Below are 19,923 nucleotides of genomic sequence, written 5' to 3'. Positions count from 1 at the left end.
ATATTTGCGGAGAGGATGTAGGACTCGGGAGCTATAATAGGTTTGGTAACCAGGCTACGATTTTAGGGCAGCAAAACTGGAAATATTCTGAATTAATAAGGCAATCTTTGTGATATTGACACATACTGCTTTACATTGGCACATTTAAGTCAGCATTTTATACTTTGGGCTTTTAAAATTGCAGAAACAAGCCCCAAGATGAGTCCTTTATTTTCTGGGTGGTATCCTAAAAATCAGCCCGAAGCCTTTCCAGTAACCATTTTCCGTCAGAATTTGGGGAATTTTTGCCCCATGAGGGTCAATATACTTGGGATATTGTGGTTTCAACTCAGTATGTAGATAAATGACTAGAATATTGGCTTTGAATCGGGTTTCTAAGCCCTAAAACTGCACTGGATGCCTTTAAACTTATACTTTATGAAACCCCGAACTTTGATACACCTAAAAGAACGTGTACAAGGTATCTACAAATATACGCTACTTGGATGAAGGTTTACTAGACGTACAGCGTAAAATACACAAGAAAACAGCTACTGGATAAATTTGAAAACTGTCAGATGTTTCGAGTAGCATCGAGTGCCAATCACTGGTGAAAAGTAGTGCAAAACATCCCTCAGTCGTTTTATTGAGCTTCAAAGTTCAAAATCCACTTTTTGGAGAGTTTTGTGACCTTTTCTGTATTCTACTGCCTGTATGTGTGGCCTGCGAAGTTGTTTATTTTCTTAAGAGATATGAACTTATGAATATTCACTGTTCGTGAATGTGGACGATTAGGAAGCCGAGGGTGGCTTAGCCGAACTTAGCAGGGACATGTGAAGGACTTTGGGCTTGACTTTTAATTTGTGTCGTGTCTTTTGCCATTTCTTTTGCTACTTGTGTATGATTCCTATACATGAGTCTATCCACAAATTGGGATGTCTATATTGTTGTAATTTTGTTTGGAAAACATTTTGATGTCACAGACTGACTAGCCTCTACCAGGCTTCGGTAGGCGGCTGAAAAAAAAAAGAAATTGTCAAATAGACAGATGATATGCCAGGGTGTTGGTCCACACATTTTGCCGCAGCAAACTTACATATCATCTGTCTACTAGTATTTGACCAATTTTTACTCTTTCCAGCCACTTCCGCGAAGCCTGGTAGAGGCTACAGACTGACCTCATTTGTACTGGACCTCATTTCGGTTGAGGGACACAGATTGCTTGCCTCCCACTCGCTCGTTGTCTTTGAATCGTTTTATTGGTGTTTTTCTTAGAACTTCTAAGACGCCTTCAAACTCAATTTCGACAGTGATGATATTTTTACTTGTTAAATCATTGTTGGATAGATCTCTTGCCTTACAGATAATATACCAGGATATATTTTATTCATGGCCGATTCACACGGTTCTGCTATTGACTCCTCTGGCGATGGGGTTAGCTCACACGTACTCACAACCTGGTACAGGCCATTATAGGGAGTGAGGCTGAGATGCGTTCAGAAAAATTAATAAAATTATTACGATGTGCAAGAGTCACGACTGGACTGGGCACAGTGCAAAATGTTTTCCATAAAGTGTAAACACATCATTACGTCTTTTTTTATTAGGCCATGTTGATTTGATTATATGGATGACATCCTCTGTGAGCCCTAAAACTGAAGCGAGTGCATGTGCGAATAAAAAAAGGTTTGGCAAAAAAACGTTGATTATAAAATCTACGTGGTGAAGGAAGGTTGAACAAATGACTACACACAGAGTGTAGTGTGGCAAATAACAGATTCGTCATTTTTATTTCTTCACGTTTTCTTCTTTTCCTTTGGAATTGATTTTTTTGTTGCATTCTACGATGTTAGTATCGTCTTTCAATACGTTTTTGGTAATTAACGGTAAATTATATATGAGAATATTAGCTCATTTTGTGACCGCTTTGTACGATTTACAGTATGGTCTAAAGTCTCTAAACCTTTTCTTTAAACGGACGAAAATTCGAGCGTGCACGGATCCATCCATGTCATTCAAATCATAATGGCCTTATAATTAGTCATAGACACTCCTAAATACTACAGAGAAAAATCTGAGGTTCCACTTACAGGATAACGCTACTCTGTGTTGTGCAAAAGAGTTCCGATAGCAAAAACTGGCTTTCATCTATTCAATTTCCTCTAAGTGCGTGCGTTTCATTTTTTTGGCTGCTGCTGACTGACTTGTTCACATGAATATGTTAACTCATTTTCGTTCCCACTCAAATTCGATTACGACCCCGCCAAGTGGTTTGGACAGTTGTTGTTGTAATGCCCCCTTTTCCAGATACATATGGCGATAGGACATCAGGCCCCGCTGGGTTGGATAATTAGGTGGGTCATCAAATCTGCTGTCGTGGCGGGAAGGATGTAGGATCATCAATCTATACGTCAAGCGTGTATCACATTCCACAGATGGTTTTGGGCCAGACGTTATCAACTATATTTATCAATCTTCAAATACTTCACGCGTACTTCATGTACTTCAATTGGACCAGATGTTCAGCCAGTCTACCAGGCTTCGGGAGGCGGCTGGAAAGAGTAGAAATTGACCAAATACTACTGAAATAGACAGATGACATGCCAGGGGAGTTGGTCCGCTAGAGACCACAGCTTATAGATCTTTATATCCTTTTTTATATCCTGCGGCAAACTTGGCATGTTATCCATCTCTCTATTTCTAGGATTTGGCCAATTTCACTCTTTCCAGGCGTCTTCAAGGCCTGGTAGAGGCTACAGAGGTAATAGTTTCGGCGTCAGACTGTTTCCAGGGTCTACACAGGCCAATTTCTCGGCTCCAGGGCCGCATGTTGACGGAAATGATACCACAGCCCCCTCAGTTATAGCCTGTACCAGGCTTCGGGAAACGGCTGTAAAAAGTAGAAATTGGCGCCGTCCAACTAGCATTTCATCTGTCTATTTGGCAATTTTTACTCTTTTCAGTCGCTTCCTGAAGCCTTAGAGGCTACCTCAGTCAGGCCCTGATCCACAGTAGACTAAACCTATCGTGTCTGGCTTCCAGGCTTCCGGGATATGGCTCTCTGGTATAATGTAATAGCCTGGAAGCCAGACAAGTAAACTAACGAAACTGGTCGCGGCACTTTCTGTGGTGACTATAGTCTAGATCGATTAAAGGTTTTAAACCTTGATTAACAAGATGTTGAAGGTGTTTGCATAAAAGGCGTTTTGTCCTCTGATTAACACCCATTTGTAAAGGGTTGAAAAACGCAGACAAGGGTGTGGACCGATAATAGCTGTATCACGCCTCGTGGAAAACTTATGCATACTCCTGAGCATCTTGTAGCCTCTACCAGGCTTCCGGAGTCGGCTTAGTAGAAAGAGTACTGGTAGAAATCGGCCAAATAGAGGGATAACATACCAGGGGAGTTTTCTATTCTTTCCAACCGCCTCCCGAAGCCTGGTAGAGGCTAAGCATGCTATACAGGACGAGTTATTAGCCAGGACCTGACTGAGGGGGTCTGTGGAGTGTGGTATACTTGGTATACTAGTTTCCTCGGGGCATGTTCCAGGGCTGCATACGATACGCTCAATATTCAAAGTGGGCTAGCGTTATCAAAAAGCACTGCTAGACAAACAGCTATACCGAAGAATCCTTTGCTTTCAATATTTGGCGACGACATAACACTGTAGTTGTTGTACTTCCGCATACATATTGCATTTTGACCTTTGACGTCTTTCTGTGTTCTCATTGGCTACCCTTTATAATTCAGTAGATTGGCCCGTCACACAAGCAAGGTTCTATGGTGTAATGGTTAGCACTCTGGACTCTGAATCCAGCGATCCGAGTTCAAATCTCGGTAGAACCTAAATGCCAAACTTTTTTTTTTTGCTTTTTCAATTTTGCAATTAACGTAAGGAAACTATATTCTTTTTACTGTTTGCCCCTTTTTTTCAGTTTTTTTTTAAATTTTAAAACCGAAATATTTCCCAATGTGATTTTACTGCAAGCGCAACGCTTTGTGTTGAAGTGACATCTAGCGATAAAGTCTGAAACTGCAACGCTCAAGCTTTGATCTGTACATGTGTCGGTTGGGTTTGGTACTTGATAAACGTTGCAAACTAGCGTATCTTTTCACTACAAGCAAACTGGCAAGCGAAGAAATCAAACAAGCTACACCCTGAAAATAGGGTGTGCATCTTGACAAAACATATAACGTTATAACGTTAAATATACATTGTATACATATAGCGTTACGTACATGGATGTTCAGGATTGCTAGCACTGTGCAGAAACTAGGAAAATAAAAAAGCTCTTGTGATTGTATCATATACACTCCTAGAATCAGTTTTATTACATATACAGCCAACCGATGATGACATATGTTATGTATTTGAACTTTCGCCCTGTCGTTCATTATTCGTGTCGCATGGTGGCGCTTTACCTTAGGTTGGCGCTTTTTAGAAAGCGTCTTTAGCAACAAAGAAAGACGGGGGAACAGACGGCACTGTAACGAAAGCCAAACCATCACAACTACTGTAAGCACATCAGAATTATTCACGCCATTTAGCCGTTAATACCCCCCCCCGTATTAATCAAGAGTTGCACCACTTGAATAAGTATTGAGGCGTGTACAAAAGCGCGCAATTTTTGCCGTGATTTGCGGGACGCGTGCGAGGCGCGTGGTCCTTCGGACTTAGAGTGGTCCCAATCGTCCACTTGTGCTCGGGCTTTTCCGCTACAACAGGCAATCTAAATGTCATCTCCGTGCTAACACACGTACGTGCTCGGCAAGCCAGCCGCTTATTTCTGACCCAATAGATTCTGGAGAGGTTTTGGGCTTCACGGGTCCACTTGTGTCAGCTTATCACCGGTACGGCCACAGCAAGTAAGCATGGATGACATCAGCGCGCGCATTAATTTTCGCCTGATTTCGGAAAAAAAAAACAATACATTTTGTTGCCTTCTGACAGTGGTCAACATGCCGAAAATTGGCAAAGCTGTCTGTTGTCATACCGGAAGGTGGATGACAGATAACTATGAAGAGAGGAGACAAGAAAAGGCTCTGATTTCATGTTCTGTTCTTACTTTGATGCAGTGATATGTGATGCTGGCTGTGTATATGTGATGTTCCCACTGAATTAAAACCATTTGTACAATGATTGAGTAAAAATTCTAAAATGTAGGAACCTTGTTTTTTCCGCCAGCCTTGTTTTTTTTTCGCCCGCTCGCATTAGATTTGGAGTCTGCGGAGGATGTCATCCATAAGATTTACATGCAGTGGCCTCATGTCGTACGGACAGGGGTCTAAACTGTCCACCAAACGTGCTCCACGGAACAACTATCACGGTCTAGACTGCCAGGCCCGCTTTAATCCACTTCTGTAAGTTTATCTGTTGTTGTAACAAAATTTCCACCGAGTCATCGGTCGAACGTGACCGAAGGAAGATTCCAACTCGCGTGGGAGCCGGGCAGAGTGAGCTACAACAAGGACAAGTCTGTACTACACACTAGCCATTCGACAGGAATTAGTCACATAATATTCACATATTTTCGATGAGTGCAGAAAATATTCATATAATTTCGGTGTCGCAGATCAAGATATGGACCGTTCATACAAACGAAAACGACAATTTTTGTATTGAATCTTCGTATTGACTACACCGGGTGGCCCCTTAAGATTAAAAAATAGTTTTCGTACATTGATTTAGTAAACAAACAGGTGCAGAGTGAGCTTACAACAAGGACAAGTCTGTACTACATACTAGCCATTTGACAGGAATGTGCCTTAAAATAGAAATATTTTTCTTATTTTCTTTCGGGCCACCCAGTATAGTCAATACAAAAATCCAATACTGTCGTTTTCTTTTGTATGTATCATCCATATGTTGATCCGCCACACCGAAATTATGTGAATATTTTAGAGCGTTTTAATTCGATTCTTTTATAGCTGCATTTTCATATCAATAAACACATCAATGAATATCTGATTAAAAAGATGCCTCTCAATGTCGGACATCATCTGGAGGCTAGTGAACAAGCACAATGGCGTTTGATAATGTTTGTATACTAGCTATAGTAAGTCCACTTGACGCAAATCTGGCTCGATTGGGCACACGACCACGTGCATGTGTGTGTGCACAGCTTTTTAAGAAGAATGCTGCAGAAAGAGTCAAGCCGTGGAGTATGGAATGAAATCTGTTCAAGGGCTTTGAGAACTCTTTGTTGTGAGAATGGGGTGTTTTCTGTGCACCTGCTAACGTTAACTTTCGATACGTCAAGTGGTTTCGTCTGACCAGTTTTCATCTCAAACCATTTATCAGAAAGCCTTCTAAAAAGAGGTAGGTAATATCTTGGAAATCAAAACTATACTTCGTATGTGTAATGATGTCGCAGGTGTTGTACTGTACTTTTGCTAAATATGGATAGGTGGCGCTGTTTACGTTACGAGCGCATCATACATAGCTAACAACAAGTCAATATAGCTTCTTCCAAGCACTTCGTTCTGTTCAGATGCAGTCATCAGAAAGTACAAGTCATATTTCCGTCTTTTGGGTTTTTATGTGACATTTTATTAGTGTAAGCCTACATTTTATGCCGACTTTGCCGCCATTTCTGTCAAAAGCTTTTCAAATTAATATTCTTGCTTACAATGTACCCCATCCGCTAAACTTCGTTAGCCCATGGTGGCACCGGAACTTATAGACTACACTTTTGACATTCATCAGTTAATACAGTTTGTAGACACGAGAGTGTCTAGAACAAATGCAAATGAAGACAATTTTCTGGGAAACAATTGAGTAATCATGGCTTAGACATAGCTGACAATATCCCCAACGTGTATGTTTGTCATTTTAGCTCACGTTTTGTCACATTGCCTGTCCCGAACGTGTTTCACCAAACTGTCGGACGAACCGCTAGAACATGCTACAGACGGCATGGAGGATTTTCTGTGCGAGTAAAATGCGCCACAACATAATCCAACCAATTAGATGCAGACAGTAGCTCTTCTTTATTGCTAATACGGTTACGTAGTTTGTGGGGATTTCATAATGATGTCGGTGTCAGCATGTATGTGACACCAAGGAAAGAAAATTCAATTTTCGCGCATGTTGTGCAAAAAATCCGCTGTTTTCGTAGTCATAGCATGCCAAAAACTGGGGATTTTGGGGGTCTTCATGGTCTTTGGGAGCTTTTATGTGCTATTTTCTAATTGCATATAGACAACATAGCCGGCCTAGTTGAATTACCCCCGTTTTTTTAGAACTGGGCTAATCAGAAAACAGCCGAAGACCACCAAACCCCCAGTTCTATATTAAAGCCTGCTACTGAGGCTACTGATTGTCCCATGCACTCGCACGGGGTTTGTATTGTTGCCTTCCGTTGAAAAAGTTGGAAGTAAACCATAGGGAATATTGTAAACGAATAAAGAGTGACCTACATTTCATCTATACATTGTTTCATGTCTTTTTGTATTGAGGTCAAGGCTAGAAGTGCATTGAACACGATGCAAATCGAATCAGCAAGGAGCGAAAATCCCGGTTTTTGTAATGTATAATAAATAGATACAAAAGTGCTTGAATGAATACAAAATGCCGGGCAAACCGAGGGTCCGTGTCCATGTATACGTTTGGAGCAATTAAGCATTTCCGTTCGCAGTCCTGTTGGAGGGATTTTCCTGGTAACTGATTAGGGTTGATGTCTCACGAGAGAGGCCTATCAACTATGATAGAGGACGACATAGGTCTTACAAAAACAGAATACAGGACACAATCAACTATGATAGAGGACGGCATAGGTCTTACAAAAACAGAATACAGGACACAATCAACTATGATAGAGGACGACATAGGTCTTACAAAAACAGAATACAGGACACAATCAACTATGATAGAGGACGGCATAGGTCTTTCGCAAACGGCAGAATACTGGGCACAATCAACTATGATACAGGGCTACATATAGGTCTTCGGAAAACGGCATAATACAAGGAACAATCAACTGTGATACAGGGCGACATAGGTCTTACAGAGAAGGCAGAATACAGGGCACAATCAACTATGATACAGGACGTCATAGGTTTTACAGCGAAGGCAGAATACAAGGCACAATCAACTATGATAGAGGACGTCATAGGTCTTACAAAAACAGAATACAGGGCACAATCAACTATGATAGAGGACGACATAGGTCTTACAAAAACAATACAGGGCACAATCAACTATGATAGAGGACGACATAGGTCTTACAAAAACAGAATACAGGACAAGTCAACTATGATAGAGGACGACATAGGTCTTACAAAAACAGAATACAGGACACAATCAACTATGATAGAGGACGGCATAGGTCTTACAAAAACAGAATACAGGGCACAATCAACTATGATAGAGGACGACATAGGTCTTACAAAAACAGAATACAGGGCACAATCAACTATGATAGAGGACAGCATAGGTCTTACAAAAACAGAATACAGGGCACAATCAACTATGATACAGGGTGACATAGGTCTTACAGAGAAGGCAGAATACAGGGCACAATCAACTATGATAGAGGACGGCATAGGTCTTACAAAAACAGAATACAGGACACAATCAACTATGATACAGGGTGACAAATATAAAGGTCTTTCGGAAACGGCAGAATACAGGGCACAATCAACTATGATACAGAGTGGCATAGGTCTTACGGAAACGGCAGAATACAGGGCACAATCACCTATGATACAGGGTGACATAGGTCTTACAGAGAAGGCAGAATACAGGGCACAATCAACTATGATAGAGGACGGCATAGGTCTTACAAAAAACAGAATACAGGGCACAATCAACTATGATAGAGGACGGCATAGGTCTTACAAAAAACAGAATACAGGGCGCAATCAACTATGATAGAGGACGACATAGGTCTTAAAAAAACGACAGAATACAGGACACAATCAACTATGATACAGGGCGACATATGTCTTACGGAAACGGCAGAATACAGGGAACAACCAACTATGATACAGGGCGACATAGGTCTTACGGAAACGGCAGAATACAGGACACAATCAACTATGATACAGGGTGACATAGGTCTTACAGAGAAGGCAGAATACAGGACACAATCAACTATGATACAGGACGACATAGGTCTTACAAAAACAGAATACAGGGCACAATCAACTATGATACAGGTCGAAATAGGTCTTACGGAAACGGCAGAATACAGGGCACAATCAACTATGATACAGGGTGACATAGGTCTTACAAAAACGGCAGAATACAGGACACAATCAACTATGATACAGGGTGACATAGGTCTTAGAAAAACGGCAGAATACAGGACACAATCAACTATGATACAGGGTGACATAGGTCTTACCGGGAAACGGCAGAATACAGGAGACAATCAACCAGTGATACAGGGTGACATAGGTCTTACGGAGACGGCAGAATACAGGACACAATCAACTATGATACAGGGTGACATAGGTCTTACAAAAAACGGCAAAATACAGGGAACAGTCAACTATGGTACATGGTAACAACGACAGAATACGGGGCACATAGGTCTTACGGAAAACGGCAGAATACAGGGCACAATCAACTATGATAGCTTTGCGATAGTTATAGGAAAGAATGAATTCTTGAACACCTCAATCCTTGGTTGATAACCATGTGTGCTTGAGGGCATGGATATAGCTATTTCTTGTTCTTGCTCTTATCTATCAATCTCTCAACCAAGTTAGGGTTACAAAGTTATTTTGATGAAACAGCATCTGAACTAATTACATTTGGCTAAATGTTCGCGACGAAGCATAAAAGCAGTTACGAATTTCTTCCGTTTTTTTAAATCTAGGCCGTCTGTCATCTTTAATACCGTCGACAAGCGTTAAGTGGTATTTTTAAATGTGCCAATTTCTTGACGTTTCAGCCTTTCTAAGCGTTCGCGAATGTCGTGTGTTCAGCATTCTTACCATGAACTCGTGTGTGCGTATTTGCTGATAGGACGTTACTTGATATTACATCCTCCGCGATAGCTATCGCACATCATATATTGGAATCTCGCGGACTTAATTTGAAATTTGCGACAAAAATCATAAGGTGCAGTGTTGGAGAAAAAGCCCTCCTGCGAACCGTTTTCTAAAAAAAATAACAAATGTAATAACGTTTAACGAAGAACGAAGTTCAAGCTCAAGCTAAGATTAATATGCATATATCAAACACTAAGGTCCATACAGAGGCGCTTGCAATGGTCCAACCTATCTACATCTTATGCAAACAGTTTTAAAACACAAACTAGTACGAAGTAACCTCTAACGAAGTACGAAGTTCAAGTTCAAGCTAAGGCTAGTATGCATATATCAAACGCTAAGGTTAATACGGAAGCACTTCCAATGGTTCAACCTCCATACAGCTTATGCAAACCGTTTTCCGTGAAGAAAAAAACAAGAGTGTGAATTAACGTATAACATACTACGAAGTTCAAGTTCAAACTAAGGCTAGTGTGCATATATCAAACGCTAAGGTTAATACAGAAGCACTTCCAATGGTTCAACCTCCATACAGCTTATACGAACCGTTTTCCGTGAAAAAAATCAACAATAAAGAATGGGTGAATCAGCATATAACGACGTACGAAGTTCCATTTTAAGGCTAAACATAGTAACCCGCTATGCATATATTGAACACTAAGGTTAATACAGAAGCACTTGCAATGGTCCAACCAACCTACAGCCAATACAAACGGTTTTCCATGAAAAAACACAAACGAGTACGAAGTAACGTATATCGTATATAACGAAGTACAAAGTTCAAGTTCAAGCTAAGGCTAGTATGCATATATCAAACGCTTAGGTTAATACAATAGCACTGAAACATGTTTAGAAGGACTCTCCAAGCAGAGGTTTGGGCTTTGGCTTATTTATTTGCGTGCTTTTAGCTATAAGCTCTTCTACCGGGCTTTCTTTTTGTACTGGTATATTTTTGTGCCAGCCCCAAAAAGATTAGCCTGGTTACAAGACCTGTCATTGCTCCAGACTCCTACAAATAAGGATGTTAGACTCGGTAGCTATAATATGTCTGATAACCAGGCTAAAAAAGGTTAGCCTAGAAAGTACGATAAAAAGCAAAAGCCTAAAACACCAAAGCCCAAACCTCTGCTTGGAGAGTAGGTTATAATTTAGAAGGACTCGGTAGCCGTGCGTGATGATGATGATGAACCACAGATAACCCGGGTACCCCATCAGCAGACGTTTATAATAGGAGATGAACTTTGTCCACCTGTCCTCCCACTACTTAATACAATCCTGGCGTTTCATCTTTCTCATGACCGTTGCTGAGTCTCAAAGTCTGTTTTTGAGTTTTGAGTTTTATTCAGATCCACAATTAGTTAGCCTCATAAGAGGCTATTCTTCCTGTGGTCTACACATTCATATATACATCCATGTATTACTAACGTACAAAAACATTACAAAGTTAACAATATGTAGCAATTCCTTAAATACACTATTTACAATCCAGTACTTTCCTAGTTGCCGCATGTGTTATTCAACAATTGTGACGTTCTGTACAGAAAACGCGTTTCAAAGATATAATTCACGCCGGAATATAGTTAATACATTTTGTAGTTAATTGCATAGCCGTTTGAGTTTTAAGATCGAACTGACAGAGGCTTTGTAGACTTATGACACTTATAGCTGTCACACAGTTTCTGAGACAATAGAGTTGATGAAACCTGTTGGGGAAAGCTATAAAATGGAATCGAAGCTACTCTTATTGTATATAAACATTAGTTAGTCACACTGTATAGTCAAAATTGGCATAGAAAGAACACGCAAGTAGGTTTATATCAGTGTCTGCCCTTGGGAATCGAAAAAAAAGGCGATATATAAAACTACCTGTGTCGGAGACGATTCGTAAAAATTGCTCCTCAAATGCAGTGGAAGACGAAAGTAATTTCATCCCTCATTGTTCACTTCATGATATCAGAAACCAATAATTTACCATCAAATACACCCTTACTTTTCCGCTATTCCTAGCCACAAGAAAACAATTTTACTACTACTGAAATCAAAGAACCCACATATCGTAGAAGTGTCTCCCACTGCCTCAAAAGAAGAAGTCAAACCCACAAAACTAGTACCATGTATGTTGTAAAATGTAGTATAACGTTGGACGTAGTCTCTCTTATGTCATTGTATTTTCTTTTTTCATACATGCTGTTTGTACTTGCATTTACTTGCATTTCTCATGCATGTATTTGCAATAAACCTTCTTATTACATGATTTTGGGTAGGCTAACTTTAGTATTTTTATGTCTGCAAAGTTTCTTTGTTTGTATGCAATACATGGGGGCCTAGTGAGAATTTATAATGTTTAGATACACGATTTATTTCGATAATCACACAAACAGACCACCGAAGTTTTATCATTACATGATCACAAGACAGAGCATCGCTACGTTATTAAAATTTGTAACACTACAGTTTATCAAGACCAGTGAATTATGTTCCCAAACATCGGGGGGGGGGGGGGGCACTTACCACAAACCGCGTACGCATAAGTATTACTATAACGCTTTTTTCTATATATGATATGATATGCATGTGACCATACGTGGTCTAGAGCATGTAAGACATGATTATGAGTACAGAACAGTTCAACACTAACAATACTACATTCTAACGCTAAATACTAAAATTCTATCCATCTATAACACTGTGTACTACTGTGTTCATCTACTAATAGCCATTATTTCTTCTCTCTTCTTGAAATACATAGTAACATACCTACATAGTTTAGCTACTATATGTTCATTCTTGCATGACATTAGGTATGTGAAAGTGTACTGCTTTGACATTTTCTTGTATTTCTTGTCTAATTCTAATGTCTTAAATAGCGATTGGCGCTCGTCTTCATATAGGGTACACTCAAGTAAGAAATGTGTCTCGTTTTCATCAAATAGATTACCACAGAATTTGAGTGTTCTTTCTTTTATAGGGGTACAGCTATGACTGCCAGATTCTATATCCACATAGAAAAAGGCAGACACAACCGCATCCCTCTAGAGCAAAGGATTTGCCAATTTTGCGATTTAGATAAGATTGAGGATGAGTATCATTTTGTAGTCGATTGTACGTCATATAGTAATGAGAGAGATTCCCTATATTCTTATATACTAGATAAGTTACCCAGCTTTGGACATTTAAATGAAGTAGAAAAATTCAGATTTCTTATGAAACTTGACAAATCATGTATTATTGGTTCCATATGCTCGTACATCTATAACTGCGTCAAGAAGCGAGAAGAAGTTGAACATGTAAATATTAACAGTAGACCACATTAGCATGTATAGTTTAAGTGCAATTGCTGTATCCTTTTCCTTGTCTATCCATGACCTGTACTTAGCTTGTTAGAGCACAAATGTACAATAAAGGTCTTTCATTCATTCATATATAACGCTATATAACAACTACTAGTATCACCCTTGCTTGCTCCCTATTCTGCACACATTTGGTCAGATAACCACATCGTTCTGTTTATCACTAACATTTAATCCTCACAATCTGTTCTCGGCGCCAGGGTCTGTCAGAATTTTACGGTTCGGCTGTTCCAACCGGCCATTAATTAACATACAATGGTATTTGATGTGACAGTAAGGTAATAAAAGTTAATAAGATAATCCTTCAAATCAGCGCCGGGAGAGGCGAGACGCTGCGTGGTTCCATTTCACGGGCCATTATGTCTGGATTACATTTGTGGCATTAGTCATTGTAAAAAAGGTAGAAATTCTATTCTTGTTGTGTGGGAGACAAACGAGGGAGCAAAACGCTCTCTGGAGGTTTTAGAGCGGCGCTGCACATTGGTACATATATCTACCCAGCAAAATAGGTGTCAAGTAGAGTAGCAAAAAAACGTGTGTCGCTGTACCAGGTGTCATTGTGATGTCAATCGGTCACTCAGAGCTTGTCTGTATCTGTATCAGTATAGCCGGTATAACCGCCCTTCGGCGTAACACACCAGCTTCGCAGGCACGCGGCGCGGCGGCAGCTAGCTATATCACACCGAACGACTTGTTACACTCAATCTTTGCACATTTAATTGCAGGAGTTGTTTAAAGCTTTCAAGCGATGATGCCCCTACTGTGCGTGGTGGCAACGAGTTCCAGTCTACGATAGTTCTGGGGGAAATACGAGTTTTTGAACACCTCAATTCTTGGTTGATAACTCTGACATTTGAAGGAATGACTGTTTCTCGTTCTTTTCTGGGCTGGTATCAGATACTGAGTGGTTGGTACGTCCACCAGTTTATTAGTCATTTTGTACATCATGTACAGTCTGGACACTCGACTCTTCACAGAAAGGAGTCGCACAGTTCAGATTGGTCTGAAATTTAATTTGCGCAGCATATCACGTATACTGTAATATTTACTGACATCGCAATAAGTTAATTCGCCCTCGATAACATTCCTTGAGACACCGCAGGAATGATTGCTTTTCGTTTTTATTTCTTTTCTTAGCACATGGTGGTTTGTAGGAGCGGAAAACAGGGTCATAAAATGAAAGACAAGGACGTTGTCCATCTGTTTATACATCGTGGGTAGCGTTTTTGTGAGTTATACGACATCGCTAGTTTGTTAGTCGACTCCTAAACTGTTGTTGTTAAAGATATCCAGTGTAGTTTTAAGGGCTTGCAAACCGATTTTTTTCAAACCAATATTCTAGTCATTTATCTACATACTGAGTTGAAACCACACTATCCCAATGTATATTGACCCTCAAGGAGCAAGAAGTTCCCCAAATTCTGACGGAAAACGGTTACTGGAAGGGCCCTGGGCTGATTTTTAGGGTGCCTCCCAGAAAATAAAGGACTCATCTTTGGACTTGTTTCTGCAGTTTTAATAGCCCAAAGTATGAAATACTGACTTCAAAATGCTAATGTAAAGCAGTATGTGTCAACATCATAAAGATTGCCTTATTCAGAATATTTCCAATTTTGCTGCCCCACAATCGCATTGGATGCCTTTAATGGACCGTATTAAAGGAAGATAGGAGATTCTTTATTGACACAACAAGATATAGTTAAATGGTTTGTAGAAAAGGTTAAAAACAGGGATCTGGCATTAATTAACTAACAACATGAGACAAATCAAGTGTCGTAGGCAGCGGCTACACTGAAATAGCCGGAAAAAAAATTGACAAGATCGCGGGATGTGTCATTAATTTTTTTGGAAAATGTATTCAAATTAGGAAATCTACTCCTGCCTTTACAGAATTTTAGGCAAAGCCAACGTGTCGAAAATAAATGGTTGGATCCTAACCCTCTCTTCGCGTTACAAGCAAGGTTGGTGTACAATTCTCACATACAACCGTTTTCAACTTTGCAGATATAGGGTAGAACGATCACAATTTGAATCTCGATGACGTTGAAACGGTTTTTGAATTTTGATTCAAATATCAAAGCTACAGCAAGCGTTCAGAATACAAAGGAGCTACGTACGTTTGTTGTTCAAAGTCTAGTTGTGCCACGCGAATTCTAAATCCAGTGCAACAACAAGTCTATGATAGTATGAGCGTTCTCTTTAGATGGGGCAATGCAACACATAGGTAGATACATAAAAAATTGCTTTGTTATCAGAAAAGATACTGAAACCTACGACTAGCACCATCTGGTTTTAACAAGGTATTGCAGATTTACCTATGTTGGCCCTTACGGTTTATCAAGTAGGAGTTTCAAGATTTAATTTGTATTTCTATTTCATGGAGATAGATCTTACGAAAATCGGTGTACTTTTGTTCTATTTTATTTGTCAGCTTTTCTTTTGTTTGTACCAGGCCACAAAAGCCACAAAGTCCAAACCAAACATCTGCTTGGAGAGTAAACTCTTTGAAGTGTTCTAATATTTCCCCAGGTTTTTCACATCTCAACCAACAACAAAAGACTGTATCACTGCTAAAGTCTCCTGAGCCATTTATTTTTCAAAGAGTCGGACAATTCATCTCCCACTGCCTCCTGAGAAGAAGTCAAACCCCCAATAGCTTGGTTGGAATAGTATAATAGAATAGCAATTACCATGTTTCTCTTATGTATTGCAATATCCACTCTTTATCCTGTATACCAACGTTACTACTACATGTAGTTTTAATAAGTAGAGATAGTTGAAGTTAGATAACCTACGGTAGATCGTAGAACTTCATGTTAACATATGGTTTTATATCACTACTTTCTGTATTCTGTACTAATTGTTCTTGTCAGTGTCTGTTTGAAATTAGCCCTCGGGCATGAACTTGCAATAAAGAACTCAATTGACCGATCTAATATATTCATTATCCACTGCCTTCAAAGAAGAAGTCGAACCCCATAATAGCTAGCGTAGTAGTAGAAGTAGAAGTATTTTTCCAGACAGTTGTTACCTGTCTCCTGTTACTGTATTGCAATGTGTATTATTCTTGATTGTAAAAGCAATTAGCCTTCGGGCATGATTTTGCGAATAAAGTTTCTAATATAACCAAGACTTTTGAGTGTTTAAAAAAAGACCACTGAAATGTAACAAACATCCCATGTATCCCTCCTGAGGTTAGAACGTGTAGTGATGATGACCTCTATTAAAAGAGCACGAAGGCCGCAGGTGACGGCAGCTTCCGTCCGCAGCCTCTAGTGGCTGACAAGACAAACACACCCTGCACCTGTTCAAGCTAACCAACTTTACACAGTAAGCAATTGGAATATAGGCAATGCGGGCAGGTATGCCAGTAGTGACAACAACGTCTATAAAAACAGGGTCGCGGCTCTTCCCTTGCGGACAGTTCAACAAAAACCCCACATACCACAACACCACCCTTTTGTGTATTCTGAAATTATAAATCTAGAATAGATATTATCATACGTACGCGAATTGGTTATGAGTGAAAATGAAATAAAAGAATAACACAGTAGCGTTTTACTCTTGGAAGAATGTAAATCCGCGCACGCGAATGTGAAACTTTTAAGCTGAGAGCTTTTCTGTGGTTGTTACCGTGACGAGGTTTTAGGCACAAGCGGTGAGCTCAGAAACAAGGATGTTGGTCAGCATTTTTTTCCACTTCACTATATATATCAGTGGTGAACTTACCTGGATAGTAGACTTGTATTCCCAGACTTTAGTAGTACAGGCGGAGCAAAGTCTTTCACAATCGTCAGGTGGGTTTGAGTGTGAGAAAGCCAAACGGCTAGGAGTTCCAAGCGAGGACACGGTCTGTGCACAAGACAATGTCGTGTAAGAAAATGATAGCAATTCGGCCCCGCTAGCCACATTTATATATCAGGTAGTTTGTGCTTGCTTGTTTTGCGAGGCCGGTAAGTACGGTTTTACCCCTGTCTCCGCGAAACCAAATATTTGGGCTCGGAATACAATGGCCTGACATGGCGGGGTTAGACTGGTAAATCCGCGAGAGATCCACGCGGAAGAATGGGCGGCTTCAGCGCGCGTGGAGCCCGCCCAGCGGGGCGGTGTTTGGCCAAAGGATCGTCCCCTCACCCTCAGTACATTCAAAATAGACTCTGTCAACTCTGTAACATGAATAGAATAGAAGATGAACAACACTTTATTTTAGACTGTACCTTATATGCTAATGAAAGATCTGTCCTTTTTAATCATATCAAAGAGAAGTTCCCATACTTCGAACACCTAAGTGCTAATGATAGATTTATATTTCTGATGCGTCTAGACAAACCCTGTATCATAACCATGATCTGTTCCCACATTTTCCATTGTACGAAAAAGCGAGAAGAAGTTGAACACTCTGTATTAGATCAGTAACTAGAACACTTTGTATTAGCTTAGTATAGTATCCTTGTATGTTCCTTATGTATGTTTTCTACACACGTTTGTTATGTGTCTGTTAAGTCTTGACCTGTACCTAGCCCGTCGTGGCATGAATGTACAATAAAGGTATTTCAATTTCAATTCAAAATCACCAATTAGAGGTAGAACAACAACAGAGACACAACAAAAAAGTACAGGGACTTTTTTGTATGGTCTTCTACAACTAAAGATGTAACAAAGCTAAATACATGTATGGATAACGTCATCTTACGTACAGAGTATATGTATGATGTAACAATAAAGGTTTAACTATTCTTTTACATGTGGTCTCTAAGATCGAAACATTCAGACGAAACAAGAAAATTCGTAGACAAGCACAGTAACAAACCGGTATAGCTTCCTCCTATTCTGTAAACTATTTCGTTTAGTGTTACCAACTTTTACCAGTTTTTTTAATCTTCCAGATCTCCTCCTAATAAATTGGTTAAATAGACAATATCGATAAGAGTGATAAACCCTATTATTGTAGAGAAGTGACCCATGGTTTTGGGGGTTGAAGCTGGATTAATAGACGGTCTTGACCCATTGTTTCCCCACGCTCAAAAGCAACAAATTTGCCGGACACGCCGCGACCCCACGCTGACCAGTATATACTTTGTCCGGATCAGTTCTAACGGTCAAACAAGGTTGCACTAAGCCACATAAATTGGCGAGTTCCCTCGAGAAAGTTGGAATAATTTTTCTGCGGATGACTGCATTGTCCTTTCTGCGAACGTCACATAATGTTCGGAGATGTATTCGAAAACACGTTATCCTTTTCGTGCTAATAAAATCACAGAATACCAGGTCCTTGCCAGAATACTGAGCAGATCTAGAGCGGTGCATTTAGCATTCGTATTACGAATGGACTTAGTGTACATGGGAAACATTCAACTCAATGCTAGAACAAAACGAATCTTTCAAAATGATGGCATTTCTGTGTATATACATCTACAAGAGTCTTGCGAACTGAAATATATTAAGAAAAAAAAAACAACTTGCACAACTTGAACTCCAACTAACGCAGCTATACGTGTGATTCTATGATCCACATACACACAATGTATTCAACCTAATTTCAAAAACATTTTCAAAAGGCAATTTTATTGATCTTACATCGATCGAATTGAACTTGTAGTAAGTATCACTTCTTCTATCCCTACCGGGTCCAATACTAAATTCGCGGTGCGGTTAAAAGTTCCTGTATTTGTATTTGAACTTTACATTTAAAATGCTGCTCCCTTCTTGAATGAAGTTGAAATAAAGAACTTGGCGTGTCCTGTGTGGATATACATGTACTTCGTGTTGAGTTCAGATATGAATCCATTGATATGCCTGTTTGTCTGTTTGTTTGTTTGTTCGTTTGTTTGTTTGCTTGTTTGTATGTTTAATACGTGATTTTAGATTCAAATCTAGACACAGTTCGTCCACGGTTCAAACAAAACTGGAGACAACTGACACTTCGGAACCTCGATTTCTATCCTGTAGAAAAATCATGATAAAATCTGACTACATGTTCAGTCAAGCGTGCTATTGAAAGTGTACAAAAGTTGTGAACTCTGTACTCTACACTCGGCCATGTTCAGTGATGAATCGGTCTCGGTAACGTCAGACTCACCGTGTAATTCTTCTCCGAGTGGCGGAAAATCGATGCCGTGCAGTTGTCTTAACCACGCCGTGACCAGGTAAACAAAACTAGGACACCTGCCCCCCTCCCACACATCACATGTACTACACGTAATACCAGCACGTCGGCAGAACGTACTGCGCCTAGTGCGTCCTTACCTTAGTTCCTCCTGCAACTAGTTGCATCTGTCGACTTGCAGACTTATAACAGTACTCATCCATAGGTTTCTGTTTTGTGCCGCAGCAGCCATGGATTCCGTGTTGCCATGATCCCAGTTTCTTCCCATCATTCTGAATTGTATAGTGCCTAGTGCGTATACGCGTAAGAACCTGATTTTTCACGGTTTTCGTTGGATGTTTGGTCAACGTTGCGTCATAATTTTGCCTGTTGCAGACGATATCTTTTCCAACATAGCATTAGGAAACTACAGACAGGATGTTAACCTTATATGCGCTAATACGACATTATACGAGACGTTCTGCCGAAGTGCTCGTACATTGTAATAT

General features: G+C 40.0%; 1 protein-coding gene and 1 non-coding gene across 2 annotated transcripts in view; one reads left to right on the top strand and one right to left on the bottom strand.

The window, feature by feature from the left end:
• The window catches only part of LOC109464747 (protein ripply), a 26,871-nt gene extending 9,668 nt beyond the window's left edge, over nt 1–17,203 (bottom strand). The window contains exon 1 of the mRNA XM_019761825.1: nt 17,059–17,203. The gene's annotated coding sequence lies outside the window, so the exon portion shown is untranslated. The remainder of the gene's footprint in view (nt 1–17,058) is intronic.
• On the top strand, nt 3,755–3,826 carry Trnaq-cug. The gene has a single exon. It is a non-coding gene; the product is annotated as a tRNA-Gln (tRNA).
• Nucleotides 17,204–19,923: the final 2,720 nt, after the last annotated feature.

The sequence above is a fragment of the Branchiostoma belcheri genome, unplaced genomic scaffold (genome assembly GCF_001625305.1).
Source record: "Branchiostoma belcheri isolate BF01 breed outbred unplaced genomic scaffold, Haploidv18h27 scaffold14, whole genome shotgun sequence".
Taxonomy (NCBI): Eukaryota; Metazoa; Chordata; class Leptocardii; order Amphioxiformes; family Branchiostomatidae; genus Branchiostoma; species Branchiostoma belcheri.
Note: the sequence above shows the minus strand (reverse complement) of the source record. Positions and strands in the feature narration are given on the sequence as shown.